This window comes from Vicugna pacos, chromosome 7 (assembly GCF_048564905.1).
Source record: "Vicugna pacos chromosome 7, VicPac4, whole genome shotgun sequence".
Taxonomy (NCBI): domain Eukaryota; kingdom Metazoa; phylum Chordata; class Mammalia; order Artiodactyla; family Camelidae; genus Vicugna; species Vicugna pacos.
In genome coordinates this window covers 67,521,921-67,548,968 of record NC_132993.1, presented here as the reverse complement: position 1 = coordinate 67,548,968, position 27,048 = coordinate 67,521,921, and the positions used below count along the sequence as shown (strand labels likewise).

The window sequence follows — 27,048 nt, the reverse complement described above, 5'->3', positions numbered from 1 at the left end:
TGGCTTAGTTCTTAGTTTCCTAGTAGTTAGGCTTTCTGTAGGCATGTTAACTGAGATTAAGACACTAGCATTGGATTTCATCACAAGAACTCAAAGAATCAGAACACGTTAAGCTGTAATCAGTTACTCTGATCATAATCTTAAGTATTCTTTCCCCTCAAGGTCGATACTCATTGCTTCAAGTGCAGTGTAGCATGTGGAGTGCAGGAGGGATTCGCTTCCTTCTTCTGTTCCGCCCTCAGAATACAGAATGACTGGTTGTCTGTTTCAGAAGGGGTGTCTGTCAGATTGTGAGTTTTTATACCCAATTAATAAAGTGCTCAAAAAAAAAAGGAAGGTGCAATGTCAAAAATATAGAAGTTGAGCTGAAAGCATTCCCAATGGCCAAAATTAAAACAATTTGAGCAATAAAGTAAATAACAACATTGGATTATAACTCAAATAATAATATAAATATGCATGAATCCACACTGATATAAGTAAATAATTGAATAAATGTATTAAATGGGAGGAAAAGGATGACAGCTCTTTGCAAAAATCCTCAATTAATAAATAGAGAAAGAATAAAATAGAAAAACAACATTACTAATGACCACAGTGATAGTTGCTACAGGCAAGATCCACAGATCCTGCCAATACCAGAGGGAAAAAGTTTAAAGAGAAACAATATTTTCACAGTCTCAAAGGATATTCCTCAATATATTTTTTGATTACAGATGGAAACAGATTAACATTATATTGGAGAAATGTGCTTGACGATGTAGAGTTACGATTTTTTCCTTCTGCAGTGCATCTAGATCCATACCGTGTCCCCTTGATGTGATGCAGGGAGAAGGACACATCACCTCTCTAGTATCCTCTTCTCCAAACTCATCAGTTCAACTGTATTGTGAGAAAAACCCCAAGACCCCACAAATTGCTGGAGTCCACAAAATTCTAAACAGTATTCTTCAAAATTGTTAAGATCAAGGAAGACAGGACTGAGAATCTGTTATAGTTTGGAAGATGAAAAGATTGATGACAATTAAACTCAGTGTGGTACTGAATTGTACCCCAGACTAGAAAATGGATATTATTGAAAATGTGGTGAAATATGAATAAATTCTGTAGTTCCGTTAATAACTAATTTTTTGGTTTCAGTAATTGTGCCAGGGTATATAAAATGTTAAAATTAGGCAAAATGTATACTGTTTTCTTGGCTGTTCTGTTAGTTTAAAATTATTTAAAAATAAAAGGTTTTAAACAATAAATTTCACCCATTTATTAGGATTTTGGGGGCAATCATTTCTCTCTTTTTTGGTGGGGTTATTTTAGATATTTGAAAGTAACAAAATAGTATTTACTTGGGTGTACATTCACTCATTCTTTAGTCATTCATTCATCCATTCATTTACTTATGGGTATTCTAATATTTAATTTCACTGAATCTTTTAGATTTTGCAACATATAAATAAATATAAATAATATTAATCACCTTATTTTTAGAATTTTTAAATTGGTACTTTAATGTAATATTTAACATAGTTTCTCATTTTGGAATCTTATGCTGGTATATATGTAATATAATATGCATTTTCTCCTTTAAATTAGTACTACTTGGAAAATTCACATTACCATTGCTTCGTTAAAGTCTAATTCTTATCTTGACTGTTGTTTGTGACTAATTTATTTAATAACCCACCAAACCTTTATCAATGTGATTGCTGTTATTTACCTTATTATTCACAAAATAACAATATCTGAGCAATCTAAACAGAACAGAGCAATCTAAAAGGAATACTTTCCCTGCTCTTCTGTCAGGTGTTAGTTACAATCATTTCTAAAATGAAAGGATTTTTTTCTAAACGTGAACTAAAAAATCTACAGTGAGAATATTAAAAGCAAAAAAACCCCAAAAAACCAAACAACAACAAAAAACCACACATCTATTTATTCTCTAACCAAAGAAAAACAGACCTAATGCAGACATAACATCTTCTTTTCATTCATATCATTTCAAATCATTCCAGTCTTCTTCAGGGAAGACTTCCATGACTAATCTATCAAAGCATGAACTGTGTATAAAACACCAAAATAAATAAATATATAACAGCACTTCTTTGGGGATATAGAGCCATCTGTTTATCTTGCATACTCTCAGTTGCTACAGGAGTTGATTTCTGACTTGAAAGATTCATTCCCAGGGGCTGTTAAGACTATCTATCACTTTGCTTGACAAAGCAGTAGAAAATCTGACAGTTGTCAGAAAGGATTTCCGTAAGCTTCGTAAAAATGAAAGGAAAGAGCAAACTCTTTTGATCTTTGTCCAAGTGATCTCAGCTCTAGAAAGTGCCAGCGGAGTGAGTAGGAATGATACTTTCATTTTGAAAGATATTGCTAATTGATCGTGAAATGATAATAATTTAGTTTCCAGAGTAGCCTTGACTCAAAACTGTAAAGTAGATGATTTTTAAACTTGGGAAGCTTAGTAAAGATTATTCTTTTTTTTTTTTTTTTACTGTACCGTGGTCTCTAATTCTGTAGTCTTTATACTTGCTCGTGCCACCCTTGCAACCTGATGTCACTCATGTGTACTTTTGTGTGAAAATTTGACTTGTGCTGCCCCTCCTTCCTTCTTTCCTTCCTTCCTTCCTCTTTATTCCTTCCTTCTGAGAAATATCTATGGAGTGTTTATTATGCACTAGGCTCTAGGCTAGGAGATCAATACAGCATTATGAATAAAATAGTCAAGGGTCATAATCATAGATTGTGTGGCTTACTTTCTAGCAAGTAAGAAAGAAATTAACAAGTAAACAGAAATTGACACAACATTATAAACTGACTATACTTCAATAAAAAATTAAATAAATAAACTGCATTTATCAATCAAAAAAAAACCAAATAAACATACATCTCTTGTATTCTACAATGCATTTATTTAGCTTACCTCTGGTATTAGCTTTCACTAATATCAGTTGTGATAGACAGTTGTAGTGAGATCAGACTTAGACCTGATGCTGAACACTGGTCCCAGTTCATACACTGAGCATCTTATCACATTCTTCCCCAGTGCCTTCTCCAATACTGCTGTAACTATATTGGCACCTGGGCATGTGCTGATTAGAAAGTTTGGGGGGTTGAAGCCCCTGGAGGCAACCTTTACCCAGTGAAAGAAAGCAGCCGACAAATAAATGCTCCAGCACTTCATCTATTAGGAAGACATTTCTGGGAGCCATTTTGAAAAATGTCCAAGGGTTGCTGCTGGCAGAATTGAGCTTCTTTAGTTCATTAATGTGAAATATATAGTGCAACCTGATATAGGATTTTCTTTATTCCATAAGTCATTCACTTTGTTTTACAACATCTCTCTTCTGGGCTCAGTCCTCCCCCCAAAAATATCCACACCCAAGTTCTTATCTCAAGTTGTGCTTTTGGAGAATTTTAAACTATACATTCATTGAATAAATATATAATTATAAATCAGATTACTTTTGATGACTAATAAGGAAAACTGTGTTGGAACAGAGAAATATTGATGGACTTTTCTGGGGAGTGGAGAAGTTTGGGAGGAGTTAATTCTGTAGGCCTGGAATTGACCTGAGCAACTTTGCTGAAGTATCTGTAGGGCACTGACCCCTGCCTAAGTGAGAAATGCACAGGTTAATACAGTGCAAACCGTGATGAGTTTGGGGATGATTTGTTTCAGCTTGCTAGTGGTGTTTATTGAGATCGGTGAGGTTTATAATTTGTACTTTTGAGATTCCTGCTCTGCCATTGCTCTCTTTACATAACAAGAAATATGCCTGCATTACTAGCAAGGTATGAGAAACTCTAGCTAAGACTCCACTTCCGGCATCTAGGTTCTACTGTGTTATGAGCCCACCTTAGTGATTTCTGATCAGACAGCGAAATTATAATGGTCTATTATGGCTATTATAGAGCAAGAAAAATTAAAGCTTGAGTCTCTGACAACCATTGATCAGGATACATATTCTTATTCAGTGCTGTTGCTGTATTGCATCTTTTCTCTGAAATAAATCATAGACTAGTGAGCATTGATATTTTGGGTCCTATAAGTCTTCTCGAACAGTCAAATCCTGTCTAAGTCTCAAAGTTAAGTAGGGGGAAATCATATTATTTAATGAGGAAGCTACATTATTTTTTGTTGTTACTGCTGTTAAGGGAAAATTACTCAATGTAGCATCAGTTAACATTCAAAAAGAATCACTGTAATTGTCCATATTACCAATTTAAAGAGGTAAAGCTTACGATTATTTCAATAGAGAAGACATTTGAGAAAATTCAATATTCCTGAGAAAAACTTTCATCAGACTAGGAATTGAAGGAAACTTTTTCAACCTGAAGAGCCTCTATGTAAAACCTACAGCTGACATTATACTTAATGTTGAAAGACTATGATCAAGAGCAAGACCAGGATATCCACTTTTACTACTTACTTTCAATATTGTAGTGGAGGTTATAACCAGTGCAATAAGGCAAGGAAAAAAAGCATCCAGATTGATAAGGAAGAAATAAAATTCCTGCTTGGCATAAAGTGATGACATGAATGTCCATGCAGAAAATTTAATGAAAACTAAAATAACATGTTAGAATTATTAATGGGTTTAGTAAACTATTAGGATACAAATAATTGACAAATATTTACTGTGTTCTTCTATACTATCAGTGAGCAATCAGAAATTTAGGTAATAAAAGCTATTTATAATAATATAAAAAATGTGAAATAATTAAGAATAAACCTGACGAAAGATATGTCAGATTTATACACTAAAAATTACAAAGCAGTGTTGAAAGTCATTAAGTATCTCAATAAAAGGAGAGATACACTTTGTTTATCAGTTGAATATCAGTATTATTAAGGTGTGAATTTTCTCCAGATTGAACTGCAGACATACTGCAATCCCAATCAAAGTCCAAACAGTTGTTTTTTCCTCCAGAAATTAACAAGGTGATTATAAAATTCAAATAGAAATGCAAAGAACTTGGATTAACCAACAATCTGAAAAGCAGTGATAAATACAACCTACTTTCAAGACTTATTATAAAGCTATAATTATCAGGAAAGCCTGGAGTTGGAGTCAAGGTAGAAACTTATCAATGGAAGAAAATAGAAAACCGAGACTTAGACTTAGATGTATATTGATAACTAATTTTAGGCAAATGTGCAAAGTATACTTAGGAGAGAATGAATAATCTTTTCAACAGATGTTATGGAGACTGTGATATGTCTATGTGAAAAAAACTTTGATAAATGCTTCATGTAGTATAAAAATTAATTCAAATTGGATTATACATAAACAGGGAAGTCTTAAAATTATGAAACTTCTAAAAGAAATCTTAAGAGAAAATAATTGAGACACTGGGTTAGGCACAAATTGTTAGATATAAAAACAAAATCATATTCCATAGAAGATAATTTGATAAATTGGACTTGATGTAAAATAAAAACTGCTCTTAGAAAGATACTGTTAAGAGAATAAAACACATACTACATATTGGGAGAATATTTTTGTAAAACATATACCTGATAAAAGACTTGTATACAGAATAATGAAGAGCTCTCAGCCATTCCACTCCTAGGTGTTTATCCAATAGAAATAAAAGCTTCTGCATCTGTGCATATAAAGATGTATACACAAATATTTTAGCAACTTTATTTGTAATAGCTATAAACAAGGAACAATCTGCTTAGCTATTAATAAGTGAAGAGATTAAAAAATGTGGTATATTCATATAATTTAATACTGCTCAAAAAAATACACTGTGATTCATATATGAATTAATCTCATATTTCTTGGGAAATTTTTCAGGAAATTTCTAATTATATTTCTCCACTCTCCTTTATTCTTTTCCTTCTGCAGTTCCAATTACATTTTAAATGGTCTTTTTTAACATTTTTTTATTGATTTATAATCATTTTACAATGTTGTGTCAAATTCCAGTGTAGAGCACAATTTTTCAGTTATATATGTTAAACAGTCTATTTTTATTAGTGTTTTGTTCTGTTGACTACTTTGTCTCTTGAAAAAGTTTTTTCCTTCTTCCTCTTCTTTTGATGATGTGTAATTTTTTAGTGAATTCTGGAAAACCTATGTAGCATACACACATAGACTACTGAATCAGCCAAGTATGAGATAGATTGTGTTACCTTTTGCAATTGCTATAGTTGTTTTCAGGGCAACAAAGCCTTAATTTCTCTCAGTCATTCCTTGTGTATGGGAGAAATAAGAGGATATTTCACAGCCCTTATCGAATACCCAGGACTGATATTCTAAAGCTGAGAAATCTACAGAAGTACAGAAAATTTTTTGGCCAACATTAATGTCCATTTCACACAAAACAAATTCTCACTAAAGGTAATAATGTTTCCTTCATAGTCTTTTTCTCAAATCCCTAATCATAATGATGCACACATTTCCTGGCCAGCTAGTAGTCATTCTAATAGTTGTGTAGTGGTTTCTAATTTTTTAATTGTCCTCTTTCCTAATAATAAATAAGATGGAGCATCTATTGTAATCTTAGTTGCCATCTATATATATCTTCTTTAGTGAGTCATTTGTTCAGGTATTTTGCCCATTTTTTTTCAATGGGCTTTTTTCCCCCTTATTGTTGAGCTTTAAGATGTTTTTGTATATTTTGGATACAATTCTTTATTAAGTATGTGTTTTGCAAATATTTTCTTCAAATTGTGGCTTGTTCTCTTAATAGTGTCTGTTATGGACATCCATTTGTTCTAACACTATTTGTTGAAAAGACGACTCTTTGTGGAATTACCTTTCCTTCGATGTCAAATGTCAGTTTTGTATATTTGTGGGGGTCTATTTCCATTCCATTTATCTATTTGTCTATTCTTTCACAATACTACACTTCTTGTTTACTGTAGCTTTATAGTAAATATTTAGTTTGTAGTTTCTGTTTTGTTGATCCACATGCCTGTTCTTTCACTCTCTTGAAATCAGATAATGTGAGTCTTACAACTTTGTTCTTTTTCAGTATCATGTTAGCTATTCAGTTTTTTTTTAGCTTATATATAAAGTATTTTAAAAATTTGTTGCTGGGATTTAGATTGGGATTGCATAGAATCCATATATTAAACTTGGAAGAATTGACATCTTAATTATAGTGAGTCTCCCAGTCCATGAACAGAGACTCTATTCTCATTCATCCTTAATTTTTCTTGAGGGTTATTTAGACCTATGTGTTATTTAAAAGTGTCTTGCTTGAATTCTGACTATATAAGGATTATCCTGCTTCATTTGCATTATTTACCTCTATTTTATTTGATATCTATAATTTTAAATATGTTGAACTTTGTGTTTTGACCCAGAGTGTGCATATCTTGGCCAGTGTTTCATTTGTTTTTGAGAAGAATGTGTATCCTTCTGTTGTTGGATGCAGTATCTCAAAAATGTCAATTAGATCAAGTTATTTAACAATAGCCAAGCAATTTAACTTTCCAGGCTTTACATTTTACTTGCAAATTTTGTAAAGTATAGCATTGTCGTTTAAAGGTTTAGCCAATCTGTTTTGTATTTAGTGGCCTGTAATATATGTTTTCTATTAAAAGGTGGTAGAAGAGAGATGGGACAAGATTAAAAAAAAGAAAAAAGAAAAGAACATACTCATTTTAATATACTGTATCCTAGTACTTTTAATTATAATATGCAGCACTGGGGCACACAAGCATACACATACACATACACAAACATACACACACACAAAAGCAGATAAAAAATAACAAAATCAGTTTTATGACCTGGGAGAGTAGATAAAGGATGCCTGGTCCTATGTAGGTGATATATCCATACTTATTAGAAAATTACAGAGAACTCTCCTTGTTCCCTAGAAAATTAGTTAACAATTAGAGCAATTCAGGGTAAGTCAGAATCCTCTAACTCTGAGGTTAGCCTAAGCAAGATTCTCGGGCATCACAGAAAATTTCTTTAAAGCAAAAGATTATAATCACATCTCACCTAAAGACTCTTTTGGTCTCTTTATAATCACACAACTGAAGTTATCCTGTGAATCTATCAACATTTCTTGAGCTATTATATATTCCCTTTCATAAATTTCTCTTATTATCATATTCATTTGAATATATATTAAACTGTTGAATACCAATCTCTCATTTACTGCTCTGAATGTCACTTGAAATGTCCTTACATATCTAAAGGTCAGTAATGTTAAAATGAATATTTTCAACAGACAGTCTCTATTTGTGGCAAACACTTAAAAGGAGGCTGCAAAATTTTTAGATTTTATGTACTCCATTTAAAAGCACATTCTCTTTTCTGTATTCCATTCTATCTCCAAGCCATGCAAAGTCATTTTCCACTTTTAGCACTTACATTCTATTTGCTCTTAAAAATTACCTTTTAACACTTATTAATTTTCAACTAATGCAAATTTAGTTTACCCTGAAATTAACAAAAAATGAAAGTTGCTTATACTTGGAAGTGTTCTTTTATAAATATTGTTTAAAATCATATTTATGTATATACTCTTATTGCAGTCAAAGAAATTCATTCCTTTAGAACTGTATTTTGTTTTTTAATTTTCTTGCTTTAGCTTGGAATACACAAAAATGAGGTTGCAAAAGGTGAAACGAGGTTTTTCAAGACCTCTCATCACTTTCACGTAGCACTTAGCATTGATTTATAATATCTTAAATCTGGCAGGGGTGTAAGACAAACTATAATCTCAATACATATTCTTGTTTTTACAGTAGAGAAATTGATGTTCATTGATATAAGGTGCATTTTCAGAAATTATCCAGCTATTCATATTTTTTTTCCCATATCAGTACGTGGGTTTCCATTTCATTAGGTCCTGGCTTGTTTACTTACCTTTTGGGTGGCGGGGGATGCATGTTCTGCCTGTCCTTGAAAATACAGCATTTAACTCTGCCACAGATGGAAAGAGATTAATAAATAGCTATTGTGGTTGTGGCTGTTTTATCACTTCAGTTTACCCTTAAGACAACCCTGTGAATTAGGGAAAGCTACTATAGTTTTCAAAATTCATAGATTATCATTTTGATACACAAAAGCTTTTCAGGACTAATATCAAAATCTTTGTAGAACTGGATCCAAAATTCAGCTCATTGACTTCTAATAATCATACATTTTTCACTGAAACACAATGTATTGTCAAATAATAACACTCATTTCTTCTCATTCTCTTTGGAAATATCCACCATGCTGGTAATTAGGAAAGGAAATGGCCGCATCCCCAGAGAACAGTGCTGTAACAGGAAAAGGGACAAAGCGTCTTAGAAAGTAAAAATATAATATTTGAAATAAATGTCAAAAATAATAGCTATTATTAATATAGGAGTTATGAAATTGTTTAGTACTTTTGCAGATTTTTTAAGGAAATCTAAATTAAGCTATCAAAAAAAATTACCTGTCTTTTTGATCCTTTTTAATGATGTATTGATCATTCAGCATTTCTTAAGCCTCTTGATCAGAATTCCTTTCATGTGAGATTAAATATTTTCCTGACATCTGGCTTCTAAATTTAATTGCTTGTTTTCCCTTCATGAAGTACCTTACTATTACAAAAAGTAACCTTAAAAAGCAATAAAGAATGGTGACCTGGCACATTTAGAAGAAACCAAAAATACAATAAAATATTTTCTTTAGATTTAAAAAATAGTTTAAAATTATAATGTTGTAGTAATATTAGCAAGTGTAGCAGAAGTGGCATTTAGTGAGCATAGTATGAAAAGTTTATATAGTGAGAATATGGGAACAAATGCCTGGAAGTCTGTGCCCTAGTCTACTCTGCTGTCAGTAATTACTGCTGTACTCTTGGTCAGGTCTTGTATAAAATTTTAGATCATTCTGTGTTGTTTTCTTTTTTCTTATGAGAGATGACTGACTTGACTTCTACCTCCCTTTCCCACTCTAGTATGCTGAATCTACCATCTGGACATCTGCATTTTGGTTAGAGGTATTAGCTAATTCAGTTATTTACAAATACAGGGTTAATAAGCATTAATAGGGAAGTTGGAAAGTATGACAGTTTGAAATATGATCTACAGTGGTATCTTCCCCCATAGATGGTAATAAACTAAAGGAGAGACAAAGAGCCAACAAAGCCATATTGGAAAACCACAGAGTTGTATAAACTTGAAATTTATGTAGAATACAAAGCATTTCCAACAGCATGTTTCTTTGGATTTGTGAAGACATTCAATTATAGGAATTTAGCATATGTCTAATGAATGAAAGGATAAGAGTGAGTGTTAGTTTGAAACAATGAATATAATTACATTCTGGAGGTTGGGTTAATTGAATTTCCTTAGGCTGTGAAAAAGAATCTGAATCCAGGAAATCAGAGGTCCAGTTCAAGTTTAACTCATGTTTAGTTTCATAAGCCTTTTATTGCCTCAAGTCATTTTCTTCCGGAAGCTATTTTTCAAAAGTGAAAGATGAAGAGAGCTGTTCTGAATGTGGAGTGAACTTAGGCCAGGAATCATGGAAAAGAAAGTGAATGGATATTGTGAAATGGATTACATACAACTATATGAGTTTAGTCTTACTCGGGGGGAGGAGAGTGTACAACAGATGTTTAACATATGAAGGATGAACTGTGTAGACACTGCTACTCACAGCACAATTCAGCAGAACACACATGTATCACAAGTACGTGGAAAGTCCCAAAAAAGCAACTCTGTAGATTGGTAACAATCTCAGAAAGTAAAGGGGCATTAGAGGTATCAAATATATTCCTTTGTAGGTAATTCTGAAACTCTTTCAGTTGTCTTTATTTTTTATTTTCATATAATTTTTGCTATTAATCTTAATGTCATAAGTATAGGGCAGTTGAAGGCAATTTCATTTAAATTACTAGTTTTTTTTTAATCATTCTTGTTAGATAACTGGGATTTTTCAAGCTAAAGTTGTCAAAAATAAGATACCAACTACAAGGAGTCAAAGAACATGAATATGAACATGACGGAGAATTTCTAAGAACTTTTTATGCATTTACTGTATTTCATGACTGCAAGTATGTTAAAACCTAAAACACATGCTAGAATTGGGAGTTTGGGGTTTACTGATACTAACTACTATATAAAAAACAGATAAACAGCAAGGTCCCACTATATAGACAGGAAACTATACCTTGTAATAGCCTATTATGAAAAAGAATATATGTATGTTTCATATATATATTATATATATATAAATATATATATATAATATATATATATATATATTATATATATATAAAACTGAATCACTATGCTGTACACCAGAAATCAACACATTGTAAACCAATTATACTTCAATAAAAAATGTTTTAAAAATAATAAAACACATGCTGAAAAACAATGATTACTTAAAATTTGCGATCTGAACATATACATTCTCTGACAGTTATGAGAGACTGCAGTTGCAGAATGATGACTGTATAGAGTAATTGTGAACTTTTGTGCACAGGTTAAAAACAACAGTATTTTTGTGATGAGAGTACAAATTATCTCCACTCATGAAAATATATAAATTTGTTTTTAAAATATTATGTTCTCCATTTGCTCCTTTCTTGCTTGTTTTCTCATAAGGCTATTTAAGAAAAATAAACACATATATGGACTAAAATTCTGGAGTATCCATCAGGGATTTTAGTTGCAAATAGCATGTTAAAAGTATATTGCCTATCTTAAAGAATCTCTAGGTGGTCCAAAAGCAATCTTGGAGTCCACACTGTTGGGAACAGTGCCCAGAGACACAGAACAGAAGCAACTGAAGGAAAGACTGCTACTTTTTCAGTGGGCACAGACTTTGCAGACAGTGGGCAAGGGTACAAACGCCACACTGGAACCTCTAATATGTCTACTCTGGAAGCTGGATATGCCACAGGGCCTGAATTTTTTCAAAATATATTTTTATTGAAGTACAGTCAGCTTACAATGTGTCAGTTTCTAGTGTACAGCACAATATTTCAGTCACATAGGAACATACGTACATTCGTTCTCATATTCTTCTTCACCATAGGTTACTACAAGATACTGAATATGGTTTGACTGACTTAATGATTAAAACCAGTGCACATGTCTGCCAGATACTAGGTGACTGATCTGTGCCCTCATGGTACTGAATTATATGGCTTTAAAAGTGCAAGGGACATAAGAGCACATTCCAAGGCAAATACCTACTCCACTGACAACAACAGACCATTTGGTAATCTCCTTGCTCTAAGATAGGATAAATTGAAATTATACAATAGTGATCCACACATCTTTATGACCTGCAAGCTGTAAGCTTGTTGAGCTATGATGTTCAAGGTTCTGGGGTTGAAGAGAGGGTTGGAGCTGAGGCCACTGTTGCTCAGCAGGTACAAAGCTGTAGGGAAACACTCTCAGTAGTTTCTGGTTGGAAGTCACCAGGCCATCCTAAGAATAAGTAAAAAGCTAAACAATCTAAAAAATTAATATCTTCTTAGACCCCTAAGAGAGGTGAGGGCACAGGGAAAACCACTGCCCCAAGATTGGAGAAACAGGTAAATATAGGGAGTCACAAGTGGGAACTGCAGGGGGAATCATCGCTGGGGTAGGAAGAGCCGGACTGGAGTTGATGAGTTTCTGGAGGCTTAGTGCAGGCAATTCTGAGAGTTAAAAATTCCACAGGGACCCAGTCACAGAAAGGCCCCCAAAATATTGTGAGACTTAACCTCCAGGGACTTGACCAGGATTCCATAGTATATATTAGAGGGAAAAAAATGAAAATCCCCCATGCTTCTGGCAGGGGGAGGAGAAAAGGAACCATTTTGAATGAATCAAAACACTTCGTTCTTCTTAACAAGACCTGCCCTCAGTCAGGAGAAATTAAGCAGAGCCTAACTGACCTGGGGGAAGGGATATACCCAACTCTAGCCAACTCTCAACATCCTGCCCCACCTAAGGGGAAAGAAAATAACCGAGAGACACTTGTGAAATTAACAGTTCAGAGGCATGGGTTCACTAAATATTGAGACCTAATCATAGTACAATCTGAACATTTACCCTCCATCCACACCTCACTACCATGTTAATAAAAGCCGATTTACAGTAGTTCCTTTTACCTGGTGCATCATGTCCAGCTGTCAAGAATCAGTTACAAGGCATTCCAAAAGGCAAAATAATAATAATAATAATAATGATAATATAATGATAATAAAATAAATTAATAAAAAATAAAATTTGAAGACAGGGCAAGCATTAGAACTAGATATGACAAGGATGTTGGAATTATCAGACCAAGGATTGAAAACAACTGTGATTTATACGCTAAGGGCTCTAATGAATAAAATAGAAAGCTTACAAGAACAGATGAGCAGTGTAAGCAAAGAGAAGGAAATTCTAAGAACAAAAAAGAAACACTAAAGATGAAAAGCACTTGTGGTTATTAGTAGACTAGACACAACTGAAGAAAGACTCTGAGCTAGAGGGTTTCTGAAAAACTGAAAAGCCGAGAGAACAGGCTGGAAAAAACAGAAGAGAATATCTCAAAACACAGGACAACTACAGAGGTATAACATATGTCTAATGAGAATACCAGAGGGAGGAGAAAAAGAAAAAAAAGAAGAAAAAACAGAAGAAATATTTGGAACAATAATGACTGAGAATTTCCCCAAATTAATATGACGTACCAAACCACAGATCTAGGAAGCTCAGAGAAACCAAGCAGGATTAATCAGAAAAATGACACATATGAATACTATTTGCAAACTACAAAAAATCAAAAGGAAAGAATCCTGAAAGAAGCCATGGGTCAGGGAGGTGGGAAACTTACCTATATGGGAACAAAGATAAGAATTACAGCTGCCTTCACCTCAGAAATCATGCAATAAGAAGAGAGTAGCGTAGAATATTTAAGGTGCTGAGAGGAAAAAAACCACGAACCTAGTATTCTGTACCCTGAAAAAATTATCGTCCAAAGATGAAGGAGAAATAAAGACTTTCTCCGACAAACAAAAGTTGAGGAAATTTGTTATCACAGTTGCCTTGCAAGAAACATCAAAATCAGTTCTTTGGAAAGAAGGAAAATAATACAAGACAGAAATACAGATCTACATAAAGAAAAGAACATGAAAGTAGGAATAAATAAAGGTAAAGTAAGAACTTCTATTATTCTTATTCTTAATTAATCTAACAGATAATAGATTGTTCAAAAAACAATAGCAACGATGTACACAATTATGTATGCCTATGTATATATCTAGTGGATGTTTATATGGACAATCTACCTATCCTAATATATATATGTTATATAAAAATAATGAATGAAAGCTTTGGTAACAAGGATGGGAGGAAGAAATTAGGATTATTCTGTTATTCTAAAGCACTCACATTACCTGTGAAATGATCTGGTTTATTTGAAAGTGGGCTTGGATTAGTTGTAAATGTATAATTACAAACTCTCGGACAACCACTAAAAAAAGTTAAAAAACAAAAACCAGTACAACTGATAGGCTAAGAAAGAGAAATGGAACCATAAAATTTTCAATTAAATCCACAAAAAAAGGAAAAAAAATGGAAGACAAGAGGAGAAACAAAGAAGGGCAACTATTTGAAAAAAAGTAACAAATATTGTAGATGTTAATCCAACTATGTCAGTAATCACTTTGTCACTGGGCTAATGTGCCAATTTACTGACAGAGATCGTGAAAGTGAATTAAAAATGTGACCCCCAAACATACTGTCCAAAAGAAATGCATTTTAAGTAAAAAAATCCATATGGATTAAAAGTAAATGGATGGAGAAAGTATATCTGTTAACACTAATCAAAAGAAAGCAAGTGTAGCTATATTAATATCAAACAGCCAACTTCAAAGTAAGAAAAGTTATCAGTGGTGAAGAAGACGTTACACAATGTTAAAGGGGTCAGTTCTCCATGAAGACAAAGCAGTTCTTCATGTTTTTGCACCTAACAACACAGTGTCAAACTATGTAAGGCAAAAACTGGTAGATACTCAAAGAGGAATAAATGAAACCACCATCATATTACCTCTAGAGTCCAACAAACATTTAATATAAAACATTTTAATTTTATTTATATAAACCTAGTAAGTACTGACATTAAAAAGTAGCACACACAGAAGTAAAGAACAAGATTTTCATAGAAGAATGACACAATTTGGACAAGATTACTCTAACAAATAAAGGATGAATGTATATAATTTACTTTGGGTAATTGGTACCATCATTCAGGGATGGCTGACAAGAATTCTTTCTATGTATGTATGTATTCCGTAAATCTCCTGTTGTTTTTCATTTTTCCAATCTTTATTTCGTCTTTTGAGTAATGGATGGTTTTTGTGTTTGTTATATAAGGTTATGAGTGATGTTAATGAGCGCTCCTATCAGAAACCAGAAAGCACAACCTTGTCATTACTAGAGTACATGTTTAAAGTTGCTTCTTAGCAAAATACAAAAGGGTGATCAGAAGTGACTTAGTATTTTGAAGTACAAAATTAGCTGCGTAAGTGTATTTTACAATATGTTATTTGCAGATGAGAAATCAAACCATGTATGTTTCAGAAGGTATAGAGTTCTCTTTTAATTCTCCAAAATCTATGTAGATTTCTGACAGTACTCCAATTAATTATAATGGATGTTTGCAACTCAAATTCAAAGCAGTACTAAAGAGGAAACTTAGAGATCAATTTTTAACAGGACTTTGCTAAAATACTCTCAACAGAAAATTCCTATTTATTAAGCTTTTCTAGTTCATAGCTTCTAAATGTTTTGTTTCTTCCTAAAGATATTTCATTTGTGCTTTATATCTAAAAGGGAAAGGATTTTCCTCTTAGATAAAAGAATAATTGAAGTGAACATTTCAAAAAACATCAGCTTTCTATATTTTCATTCAATGAAGCCTCCTTTGTAAGATAAAACAAATAGTAACTATATCCACTTTAAGCAATATCCCTGTGTTAATGCATGCATTGTGTTTCTCCTTCAAATCTTGAAAGTGCTTCAATCAATCTTATTTATCACCTAGTTATTGAAAACAGAGCATGATTTCTTTGACCTTTCTGCATTATTTTGCAATGCTACTAAAGTCAGATCAGATCAAGAGTAAAGAGTATAGAAACTGGAAAACAGGGATTGCAGACACAAGAATGAGCAGGGTTTGAAACTAATCAAGAACCTTGGCAGCTGGTCATATGCACCCCAAAGGAACAAGAATTAGCTAGTATGTATCACCAGGAATATGACTAGCATTCCTGGGACTAAATTTGGATGGTGCTTGCTTTAAGGGTGACAGGGATCGGAAGCCCAGAGCATGAGACTGGTTAACCAAGAATTCACAGACTTGGAGGGAATTCCTCAAATATGGAGATTAACACCGTAGCAAAGACCCAGGGTATGGGACAAGTTCACTGCTAGGGTGACTCTTAGAGGCCTGGAGAAAATAATTGTCCACAGTGATCATTCAGAAAAGTGGTCTTGCAAGAAGGAATATATTATGTGAGACCAGACCACCCACCAGAGAATTATGTTAGACAGAAATGCCCAAAGGATACATTCACTCACCAAAACCGTCAGGAACACACTAGTGAAATGGAAACTGGCACCATTTTGTCCAGTGGTGGCTTTCTGCTGTAGACCAGCAACGATGGTAGGACAGGTGATCACAGAGCTTGACGTTATAGCAGTAGAGAAGATGGGACCCCAAAGCAGCAGAGAGGTAGGAATTTCTAACCTCCAGAAGCTAGGGGACCACACTTGATATAGTGACTTGCTTATCAGAAGGTAAGAAGAGTCTTCTTTTTTTTTTTTGCATATACATTTGAAAAAATTTATTGATGTACAGTTGATTTACAATGTTGTATTAATTTCTGATGTACAGCATAGCGATTGAGTTATATATATTCCTTTTCATATTCTTTTTCATTGTAGGTTATTAGAGTATTAAATATAGTTCTCAGTGCTATACAGTGGGACCTTGTTGTTTATCTATTTTATATATAGAAGTTAGTATCTGCAAATCCCAAGCTTCCAATTTATCCCTCCACCCCCACCCCTTTCTCCCCTGGTTTGTTTTCTATGTCTGTGAGTCTGTTTCAGTTTTGTAAATATGTTCATTTGTGTCATTTCTTTTTTTAGATTCCAAATAAAAATGATATATGGTATTTTTCTTTCTCTTTCTGGCTTAGGATGACCATCTTCAAGTTTATCTATGTTGCTGTAAATGGCATTATTTTATTCTTTTTATGGCTGAGTAGTATTCCATTGTATGTTTTTGTGTAAGTGCGTGTATATATATACAATTATCTAATCATCTGTCAGTGAACATTTAGAGTGCTTCCATGTCCTGGCTCTTGTAAAAAGTGCTGCTATGAACATCCACAGGAAGTTAAGGAGGTTAATAGAATGTATTATCTCTAAAAGCAAATGGATTGGTTAGAAAATGGATTCAAAAGAAGTAGCATTTCCTTCTCTTCTTAAATCACTTGTGTTTACATATCTTCCTTTTTCTTTCCTTGGAAGTATATTTATCCTGCTACAATATAAATCTTTTTAAGATTATATATATATATATATATATATATATATACACACACACACACACACGCATACACACACAAACATCTTATGTATACAGACATATCAGTGTTCTGTACCAAACTGAGAGAAGCCTAATGTGTAAAGCAAAATGACCTTTGTCCATTTTTCTCTTCATGAATCCTAGCCTTCATTAAGTCAGTGTTTCTCCACTATCTGTGAGCAACCAAATTTGCTTATTCATCCATTCATTTAATCATTGACTCAGTTGATATTTATTGAAAGTCTATTACATGCTAGGTTTACTGAAGATACAACAGTGAGCAAAGCAAAATTTCTGCCCACTTGGCTCCTACATTCTGTGAAAAAGAGAGGACAAGTAGAGAAATTACTGTGTCAAATATCAGGAAGTGATTGTTGCTCTGAAGAAAAAGCTGTGTTAATGGGATGAGGTGCCAACAGTTGATAGTGAGGCATAGCTTTATTGCACTCTCTTCTCTTTCTCCCCATTAAACTATAGCTTAAAAAGAATAATTTTCATCTTAGTCTGCAAATTTTTTTTAATTTATAAGATTATAATTTATAAGAGATTTATATATTTATAATTTGCACTAATAATGGAATTTAAGATTCCATCACTGTTTGGTAGCAGAAGCATTTGAAGATGTCAGACAAAACAATTTACTTCTCTGTGGACCACCACTGGGTCCTCTGCCTCTCTGTACTACCCTGAAACCCTTGCACCAATATCTTTCATCCTTTTATATAAATTAGAAGGATTGTGCTAACAGAACTGATTTAAACTTCTAACTGATCTTTGTAATAAATGTGTCCTGGGCATCCACCACACAACAATGATTTCTCCAAAGATGTAGATTTGAATATTTCTATAAAATTCTTTATAGACACACAAATAGGGCAACCATACATCCAAGACCTAGTCTCAGGTTTTGATTTCCATGAAGTGTTTAAACATTGGCAGAGTAAAGTGACTGTCATTAGCAATAAAAAGTGATGCTACAGCCTTTTCGCTCTTACTGTAGCAAGGAAGTGATGGCTGCCACTTCAGTGATAATAAGCTAATGATGTCACGCACTGCTAAATTTTGTCACACGAATAGCCTAATTTAGTCAAAGCCAATGCCACACTGATCTTACAGGAGTCTCCAGTTCAGAGAAGATAGAAATTGTCTCCAAATAATAGATATAATCAGTGGCCTTTCTTTCTCTTCAACATCAGAGAACATGTAATGTTTTCCTCTTGCTATTTGAAAGGTGGTTGTCCGACCCCCTAACAAATATCTCGGTCTTCATTGGCATTTGCTGCTGCTCTGAAGAAGGCATTTGGCAGCAATTTGAAAAATGACAGCAGGGTTATTTGGAAGACCTCATGTTCCATGGCAATTTTTTGTCATTCTGCCTTTCCCCAGTAGCTGGGTAGAAACACTAATGTGACAGCAAGCTACCTAATCTTATGTGACCTGAGGTTAATTAGCTCGCCTGGGCCTCATGGAATCATCTGTAAAATGAACCAAATAGAAAAGAAACGACAAAACCATGCTGACAATATAAATTACAGGACATTCAGTTTTGGCAGAATTTCATTTTGACTGATACCTTTCAAACTATAATCTCATTTTTATTTAGAGAAAGAAGATTTTAATCTTGAAAAGATGCTGATTGTATCTTACAAACAGATTAGGAATTTTTGCTAGTGATATGCAAGAAAAATAACATGTTGGTAAGTATTGTTCTTAAATCACTAGTAAAGTGACGGTATAACAATGCTGAGTAAGTTAAAGTTACTTGAAAGTCATACTTTCAATTGGATCAGATGCACTCTGCAGCAGCCATCTGCAGTCAAATTTATGCTAGAGGATGGGAAAGTAAAAGAAAATGCTAGAGTGAAAAGCTTTCTTTAACTATATGCTGCTACTGGTGACCAGATTTCTTGTGCTCTGATCTAATATCAGTATAATTCTCATTTATTTATTCGTACATTATAAGGCACCAAAACAAAAAGGCTAAATTTGAGGGTTCAGCATAAAAAAATATGACTATGTTTAAATAGCTTTGGACTTTATTCTGATTAGGGGCAAGAATAAGACTACAGGTGTGTAAGGAAGGGAAAAAGCAAAGTCTGGCTTCCATGTTCTTTCTGGCTGACCCTGTCCTAGTAATGGTGCTGTGGGCTACATGTCTCTAGATGCTAGGCTCCAAAAAATGTATTAATGGCATCAATAACCAGGGCAAGAATCAATGGAAGAAATAAAACCCTATCACCAGAATCAGTACATTGGGGATGACAGATAAACCAGAACATGGGACAGCATTCCTCCAACTTGTAAACCCTTCCCCTTCTCCATCTGATTGCTTTCATCTCGTGCATATTAAACACACCTGGAATTCTAGTGCGTATTCTGCCAAGAGTTCAGCTAGAAATTATTGATTAGATTGCCACTGTTGTGTGAGCTACAGTTGTTGTTTTCTTTTCCTGAAAAAAGGTCTGGAAAATATCAGCTATATGTAGATACTTTCCCCGAGTTTTGATTTTGGTAGTTTTCTCTGAGTAATTTAAATCTTGGAAAACATTTCTTTGTGGGACCACGGAATGGGGAAGCAATTAGTAGGCTTCCCTGTTTCTCAGAGTCAAATTCACTCTAAAGCATTTCAGTGAGAAGTTATAAAACCAAATAGTCAAAAGGAACCAAAATAAAGTCAATGAAACAAAGAGTTGATGGCATATATTATATATTCTGAAGCAGCCTAAGATAACAATAAATTGCTTAATGATACACAACAATGTGGAAGTATTCCAAATATTCCAGCAATGTTCAACAACCCATTTCTTCTTGCCTAAACAAGTACATCATCCTAGCGGTGCTTCTCTCTTCTTCCTGCATATTTTATTTTTCCTTCTCTGCTGGCTCATTACCATCAGCAAACTTGTCTATTTCAAAACCATTTGACTTGGCCTCAAGTTTCTGCCCATTGTGCTCTGTTCCTCTTTACAGTAAATCTCATTGAGACTGTCATCCCTAGTTGCTGATTATAACAATGACACCTCTTCTGTCTCCCTTTAACCCTCTCTAATCAGGTTTTTACCCCAACATAACACTATAACTTCTTGTCAAAGTAACCATTCACCTCTGTGTTATTAAATTCAGTATCCATTTTCAGTCATAATCTTAATTAATGAGGAGTTCCTGGAACATTCAGAAGCCAGAATAGGCGTCAAGAGACAACTCTTCTACTGCCGTTGTGCTTGCTGGGTTCCCTGATCTTTATCCTTTCTTAAAGCTAATAAGTGAGGTATTGTGTGAAAGCTATTACAAAGCCGCTCTCTGTACGAAGCAGCAAAACCTCTGTGACGAAGCTGTTTGCTAAGTTGTTTGTTATTTATGAAGAAGTGTTGACTCTTGTGGAATTGGCAAAACAGATTCATAGGGAAAGGCAGCTTGAGAGGAAACAGGTGAGAAGGGTTATTAGCTGCCTAATTATACTAAAATGAGAAAAAAACTGCTAAAAACAAAAGTTCAGTTATGATTCTATTTATGTATGGCCATGAGTCACCAGTCATACTTCCAATTACACAATGTATTAGAGAAGTGACCACGGAAACTTAGGAATAGAGTTCAAAGGAGTGGTGCACTTTGCTTGAAAACAGGAGCTACTCCCTGGCGAATCTTTGCTACGTTAGACTTTTTAAATAATCAGGAGACTAACAGCTTCATGGTAGACACAAACAAAACTAACCTATTTGGAAAGAGTGAAGGTATGAATAGAGCAAGTTTATGCTGAAAAAGACCACTACTTGACTTTCTTACCTTCTTTAAACAATAGGCTCTTCTCCAAAGCCCCTGAAATATTGTGAGTACAAGCAAACTGAGATTGGTTTTATGGTGACAATCGCGAGCCAAACAAAATGCTAAGCTTCTGTTCCACACAACGGTATGCCTTGTGATACAGGCAGCTCCTTTTGCCTGTGGTAGACCATACAGATAATGACCCACCTCTGACCACACCTGCCTTGTATTTGCTTTAATAGTGAGATAAAGTTTTGAGTCTTTCATAAGGAAAAAGTTGGCGAACGGAAGAGTAAGTGTGTAATGAGAAACAGAACAACGACAAGAAGAGTGACTTAGTTGGTCAGTTGTCCAGGCGGTGGATAAAGAGTAGGATAAAATCAGAATGAGGATACTGACAGTGCTGCTCTCAAATACCGTTGATACGTAGTCACCAGCTCAAGGATGGTATAAGGTCTCCTGGCTCAGGTGGCTCTATCAATTCAAAGTCAGCGTAAAGCCTCTACTTATCCTAAAGTGGATACATCTAAATCTAATGATATTTAAGAGGAATAGAAGAAGGAATTGGTGTGACACATTAATAAAGGCTTTTCCATTGCTGCCTATGGCTGGCTGTTGGGAATTATTCCTTTTTGCTGGTTTCAGTGGCCATGTCAAAAGGAGCCTTTTTTGTTGTTGTTGTTAACAGCTTTATTGAGATTCACTTACCGTATAATTCGCTCAAACTCCTCTTTGTAATTAAATGAAGCAGTATCAAATTTCAGGATTTGTGCTTTCATTCTAGTCTGTTTTGTACAGTATTAATAAATTCCCCACCACTCACCTTTCACTTAGTGATATACTTTTATACCCCTTTGATTTTAGAATTTGGAAAATATTTTTGCCTTAAGTAAATCTTTTATAATTTCACTATATGGCACGTTTTATTTTCTCTCTTAATCCATTCTCATGGTCTCTTCAAGTAGATGATTTTAATATACTTATATTTTATATCTTCCTCTGAGAACATCTTTCATAGTTATATTTCAACTTTTACTTCACTACAAAAAACCTCTTCCAAACTCCAAATGTTTTTTTCAGTTATTCTTCTATGCTTCTGAACATAACTAGGGAATTGGCATGCTCTATCTACCCACAGAAAAACGTGTATATTCTTTTTATGACTGTCTAGAGTTCCACCATTTTCAAGTATATTTTACAATAAATACTGTTTACCAATGGTTTCTGTTTTCTTTTTTTATTGCAATCCTCAGCAATCTTTAAGACAAGAAAGATTCTTTAAAATTTTAATCTCTTACATCTCAGTATTCAGTTTCAATACAACAAATAAGACATCTTAAAAATCAACGAATGTGTATCGTAAATAGCAGCTGCATCTGGCTTCCTGATTTGTGTCAGAAGCAACATTTAAGTGTAAATCAACAAAGCTTTCATTTTTAATGTATATGTGGAAGATAACGTGTCATCAAATTTTTGAAAGTTAGAGAATTCATCAGTAGGCAGTCCTGAGCTACACTGATGATATCACCAATGATTATATTTGTATTTTAAGATTTTTTTCCCCCAGCTTTTTGGAGGCTTCTATTGGTATATCCTCAAGCACAAAGATCCTGTCCTCAGCTGTATCCAGTTCCAGTCTACTAAGAAACCCTTCAAAGGCAATTTATTTATGTTACAGTGTGTTTGAACTCCAGCATTTCTTTTGTTTTTTTGTTTTTTTCTTGGGATTTCCATCTCTCTGCTTACATTGAGCATCTGTTCTTACATACTGCCTATTTTTTATCCATCAGAGCCCTCGGCATATTAATCATAGCTTTTAAAAATCCCTGGTCTGATAATTCCAACATTCCTGCCATGTCGGGTTCAGATGCTTGCTGTCTATTCAGATTGTGGGTTTTATTTTTGGCTTTTGACATGCCTTGCAATTTTTTTTTTTCAATAGCTCAACATGATGTGCTGGTAAAAGGAACAGCTGTGAACGGGACTTCAGTAATGTGGTGGTGAGGTGTGGGGGAGAAGCAGTCTACGGTCCTATGTTTACGTCTCAGAGCCCTTGAGTTAGTTATTGAGTCTTTCAGTTAGCGTGTGCCTCGAGAATGTGAACTTAGCAAGTATTTGTCGATTTTTCTCTCCCCTCTTAGGTATGATAGGATGGCTCTGGTGGACTGTAGTTGTGTATTTCCCTTCTCCAACATGTAAAGTAAAAGCTGGCTGCAGTTGGATATAGCCCTTCCCCCGGGCCAGCTGATTCTGATAATATCCCAACAAGTTAGGCTCTGGTTAATTAGTTTCTCCTGAGGGCCGACCTTACCGCAGTGTGCTCTTTTTTTTGTTGTTCTTGTTGTTGTTTATATTTACGTCCTGTTTCTTTTTAAAAAAATGTTCTATCATAGTTTTTATTATCAAGAAAATTTTCAAATACTCACTTAAGTCGAAGGAATAGTGTGAGCTCCAGTGTACTGAGCAACCGCGTCAATAATTAACAGCATTTGCCACTTTAAAAGTGATTCCTTGGCCCCGCCCACCGCCGGAAACGCGGGCGTTTTCCTCCATTTTGCTGGGGGACGCCGGCTGAGGTGCCGGAGGGAAGCTTTGTGGAGACTTTGCTGTGATGCTCCCTCCCTACAGGTTTTAACTTTCAGAGTTGTCTGCACAGAGCCTCCGCCAATTTTTCAGTTGCAGTTCTGGGTTTCCCATCCTGGTCCTCGGTGGTGGTTTCTGCGCCTCGCTGCCCTGGTAAGCCGTGAGTCTCCTCTCCCGGGTCTTGGCGGGCAGCAGTTGGGCCTGGGTCCTCCTCTCCTGTCTTGCAGAACCAGAAAGTTACTTATTTTTCAGTCTGTTAGTTGTGTTTTTATTATTATTATTATTATTTGTCATTAGGACACAGTGAGGACTTCCAAACTTCTTACTTGCAGAAATGAAACTTGAAAAAAATTAAGACTATTTTAGGACACTTTGGGATTTACAGAAAAATTACGTAGAAACTACAGAGGGTTCTTATATACCCTCTCCCTTCCGACATAGTTTCCCCCGTTTTGTTTCCCCTATTAACATCTTGCATTCATTTGATACACTTGTTAAAACTGATGAATCATTATCGGTATGTTATTATTTACTAAAGTACATCATTTACACTAAGGTTCACTCTGTGTTGCATAGTTCTGTAAGTTCAGAGAAGTCCCTAATATTATGCATAAACCATTGCGGTCCTATGCAGAATAGTTTCAGTGCTGTAAAACTCCCTGGGCTCCACCTATTCATCTCTAATGCTCTGCCCTACCCCTATCCCCAGCAACTACTGATTTTTTTCTTAACTGTATTCAGAGATTGTCTTTTTCAGAATGTCATTTACTTGAAATCAAACAGTGTGTAATCTTTTCAGACAGGCTCCTTTCACTTAGTAATAAGCACTTGGGTTTCCTCCTTTTTTTTTTTTTTTTTTTTTACTGGCTTGCTAGTTCTTTTATTTTCATTGCTGAATAATATACCACAAATTCTGGTTATACCACAATTTGTTTATCCATTTTCCTATTGAGGGACATCCTGGTCGCCTCCAGTTTTTTACAATTATGAGAAACTGTATAAGGTGCAGGGTTTTGTGTGTATATATGTTTTCAACACATTTGGGTAAATACTTAAAAGTGCAGTTGGTAAGACTATGTTTAGATTTGAAATAAACTGCCAAACTATCATCCAAGTTGAAGTGGCTGTACCTTTTTTGCATTCTTGTCTGCAATGAAATGCCTGTTGTTGGCTCCATGTTCTCATCAGCATTTGTTGTCACTGTTTTGAGTTTTGGTCATTCTAAATGTGAGGTGGTATCTCATTGTTGTTTTAATTTGCAAAATTCTCTGATGACATATGATGTTGAGCGGCTTTTTATGTTTTTATTTGCCGTAGGTATTATTTTTTCCTCTTTATTATTTGTACCTTTTATGTACTTTTTCTCCTTACTGCGCTTGGGCGGGCTTCTAGGTCAGCGTTTAATAGGAGTAGTGGAATTACTTTGTTCTTGACCTTGGGGGTAAAGCATCTAGTTTCTCACCATTAAGTATGACATTGGCTACAGGGCTTATTGCAGATTTTTTTTTTAAATCAAGTTGAAGTTCCCCTCTGTTTCTACTTTGATTTTCTTTTGTTTTATCGTAGTGAGTATTAGATTTCTTCAAATAACTTTTCTGCATCTAGAGAAATGATTTTTCTTGTTTGGTCAGTTGATGAGATGGATTGATTTTTGAATGTTGGAAGAGCATTGCACACCTAGAATAAATCCCACTTGTTTATGGTATATAATTATTTTTATGCATGGTTGAGTTTTATTTATTAATAGTTTAAGTTTTTTGCATCTGTTTTCATGAAGGTTATTAGTTTGTAGTTTTCCTTTTTGTTTAATGTCTAGTTTGAGTATTTGGGTAATGATGGCCTCATAGAATGAGTTAGAAAGTGTTTGCTACTATTTTTTGGAACAATTCATAGAGAATTGGTAACATTTTTCTTCAAATGTTTGGTAAAATTCAGTGAAATCCTCTGGGATTGGTTCTGTTTTGGAAGGTTATTATTGATTTGAAGATCTTTAGATATTAAAATAATTATCTCCTTGTGTGAGTTTCTTTAGATTATGCCTTTCATGGAATGTTTTATTTCATCTAAATTATCATATTTGTGGGCATAAAGTTGTTTATGATATTCCTTTGTTAACCTTTTAATGGCTGTGTAATTTGTTTCCTCTTCTAACTTTTTTTTCTTTGGTAGCCTGAGTAGAGGCTTATAAATCTTATAGGAGACTGAAAAAGTGGTGATTCATGTTTTTCATAAAATAAACTATCAGCCAGGTTAAAGTGGATATAGAACAAGCCTATAGTGTGTATACTTGGGGAGAAGTTTGGAAACAGAATGACTGCAAGTCATTTGTTAATTTCATATCATTAATGACTATGAGAAGTTTAATTTAAAAAACAGTAACTGCAATCAACATCATTGCAAGAAACAAAATAGATATTCTAGAATTTTCAGCATGGAGGGTTGTGACTATTTCTTTATAAAATCATAATAGGGAAGATTGAAGAATGGAATGTGTAACGTTTTGGCAACTTAAGATATCTTTTTGGGACAAAGGAAATTTTAAAGGAGGCATACTGATAAAATGCATTGCTAAGATACCTGAATGGATTAATGTAGTTCTTAGTGAATACTTTCATTTGGACTCCCCACTTCAAATTTTCTGTAAAGCAGTCAAACCCAACAGAGCCCAGAAAAATTGAGCCAACTGTCTGAGATACAACCATCTGGTAGATGTCACATAATGAGTTAAAAAAAAGTGTTGTTTTTGTGAGACACTGAGAATTTATGGTAGATTTTGCTGCGGAAAAGCAGTTGTGTAGTCTAGGATGGTAGAAAGAGAAGCATTAGAACTCTTACTTCTCTACAAGTAATCTAACTTTCCAATGTTTTAAGTGTATTATGTAGCTCTTGCTCAAAAACTGCTTTAATACTTGTGGCATCTGGTCCTTTTTATAATGAGTTATACCAAATGTATTGTGTTCTCTAAATTTTACAGTCTAGAAAACTGAGGTTTGTAGAGGTAATTTTCTAGTACCTAGGAAAGATGAAGAAAGAATTTAGGTCTTTGGAGATTACTGCTGGTACATTTCATCACAGTAACCTGTTGGAAAATTTATTAGGCATCTACTATGTGAATTTTCCCTAGTTCATGCTTATATTAGTCATTTAAAAGGCAATGTAAGAA

At 34.2% G+C, this 27,048-nt stretch overlaps 2 long non-coding RNA genes across 5 annotated transcripts in view; one reads left to right on the top strand and one right to left on the bottom strand.

The window, feature by feature from the left end:
• Positions 1-760: 760 nt before the first annotated feature.
• Positions 761-23,773, bottom strand: LOC140697578 (uncharacterized). Its single transcript, XR_012074730.1, has 3 exons — positions 23,729-23,773; positions 8,847-8,903; positions 761-882 (listed from the first exon to the last, which is right to left on the bottom strand). It is a non-coding gene; the product is annotated as an uncharacterized lncRNA (long non-coding RNA).
• A 104-nt stretch (positions 23,774-23,877) lies between these two features.
• LOC140697439 (uncharacterized) overlaps positions 23,878-27,048 on the top strand; it is a 175,309-nt gene continuing 172,138 nt past the window's right edge. For all 4 annotated transcript variants that reach the window (XR_012074535.1, XR_012074536.1, XR_012074537.1 and 1 more), the window contains exon 1: positions 23,878-24,038. This is a non-coding gene — a long non-coding RNA (uncharacterized lncRNA). The remainder of the gene's footprint in view (positions 24,039-27,048) is intronic.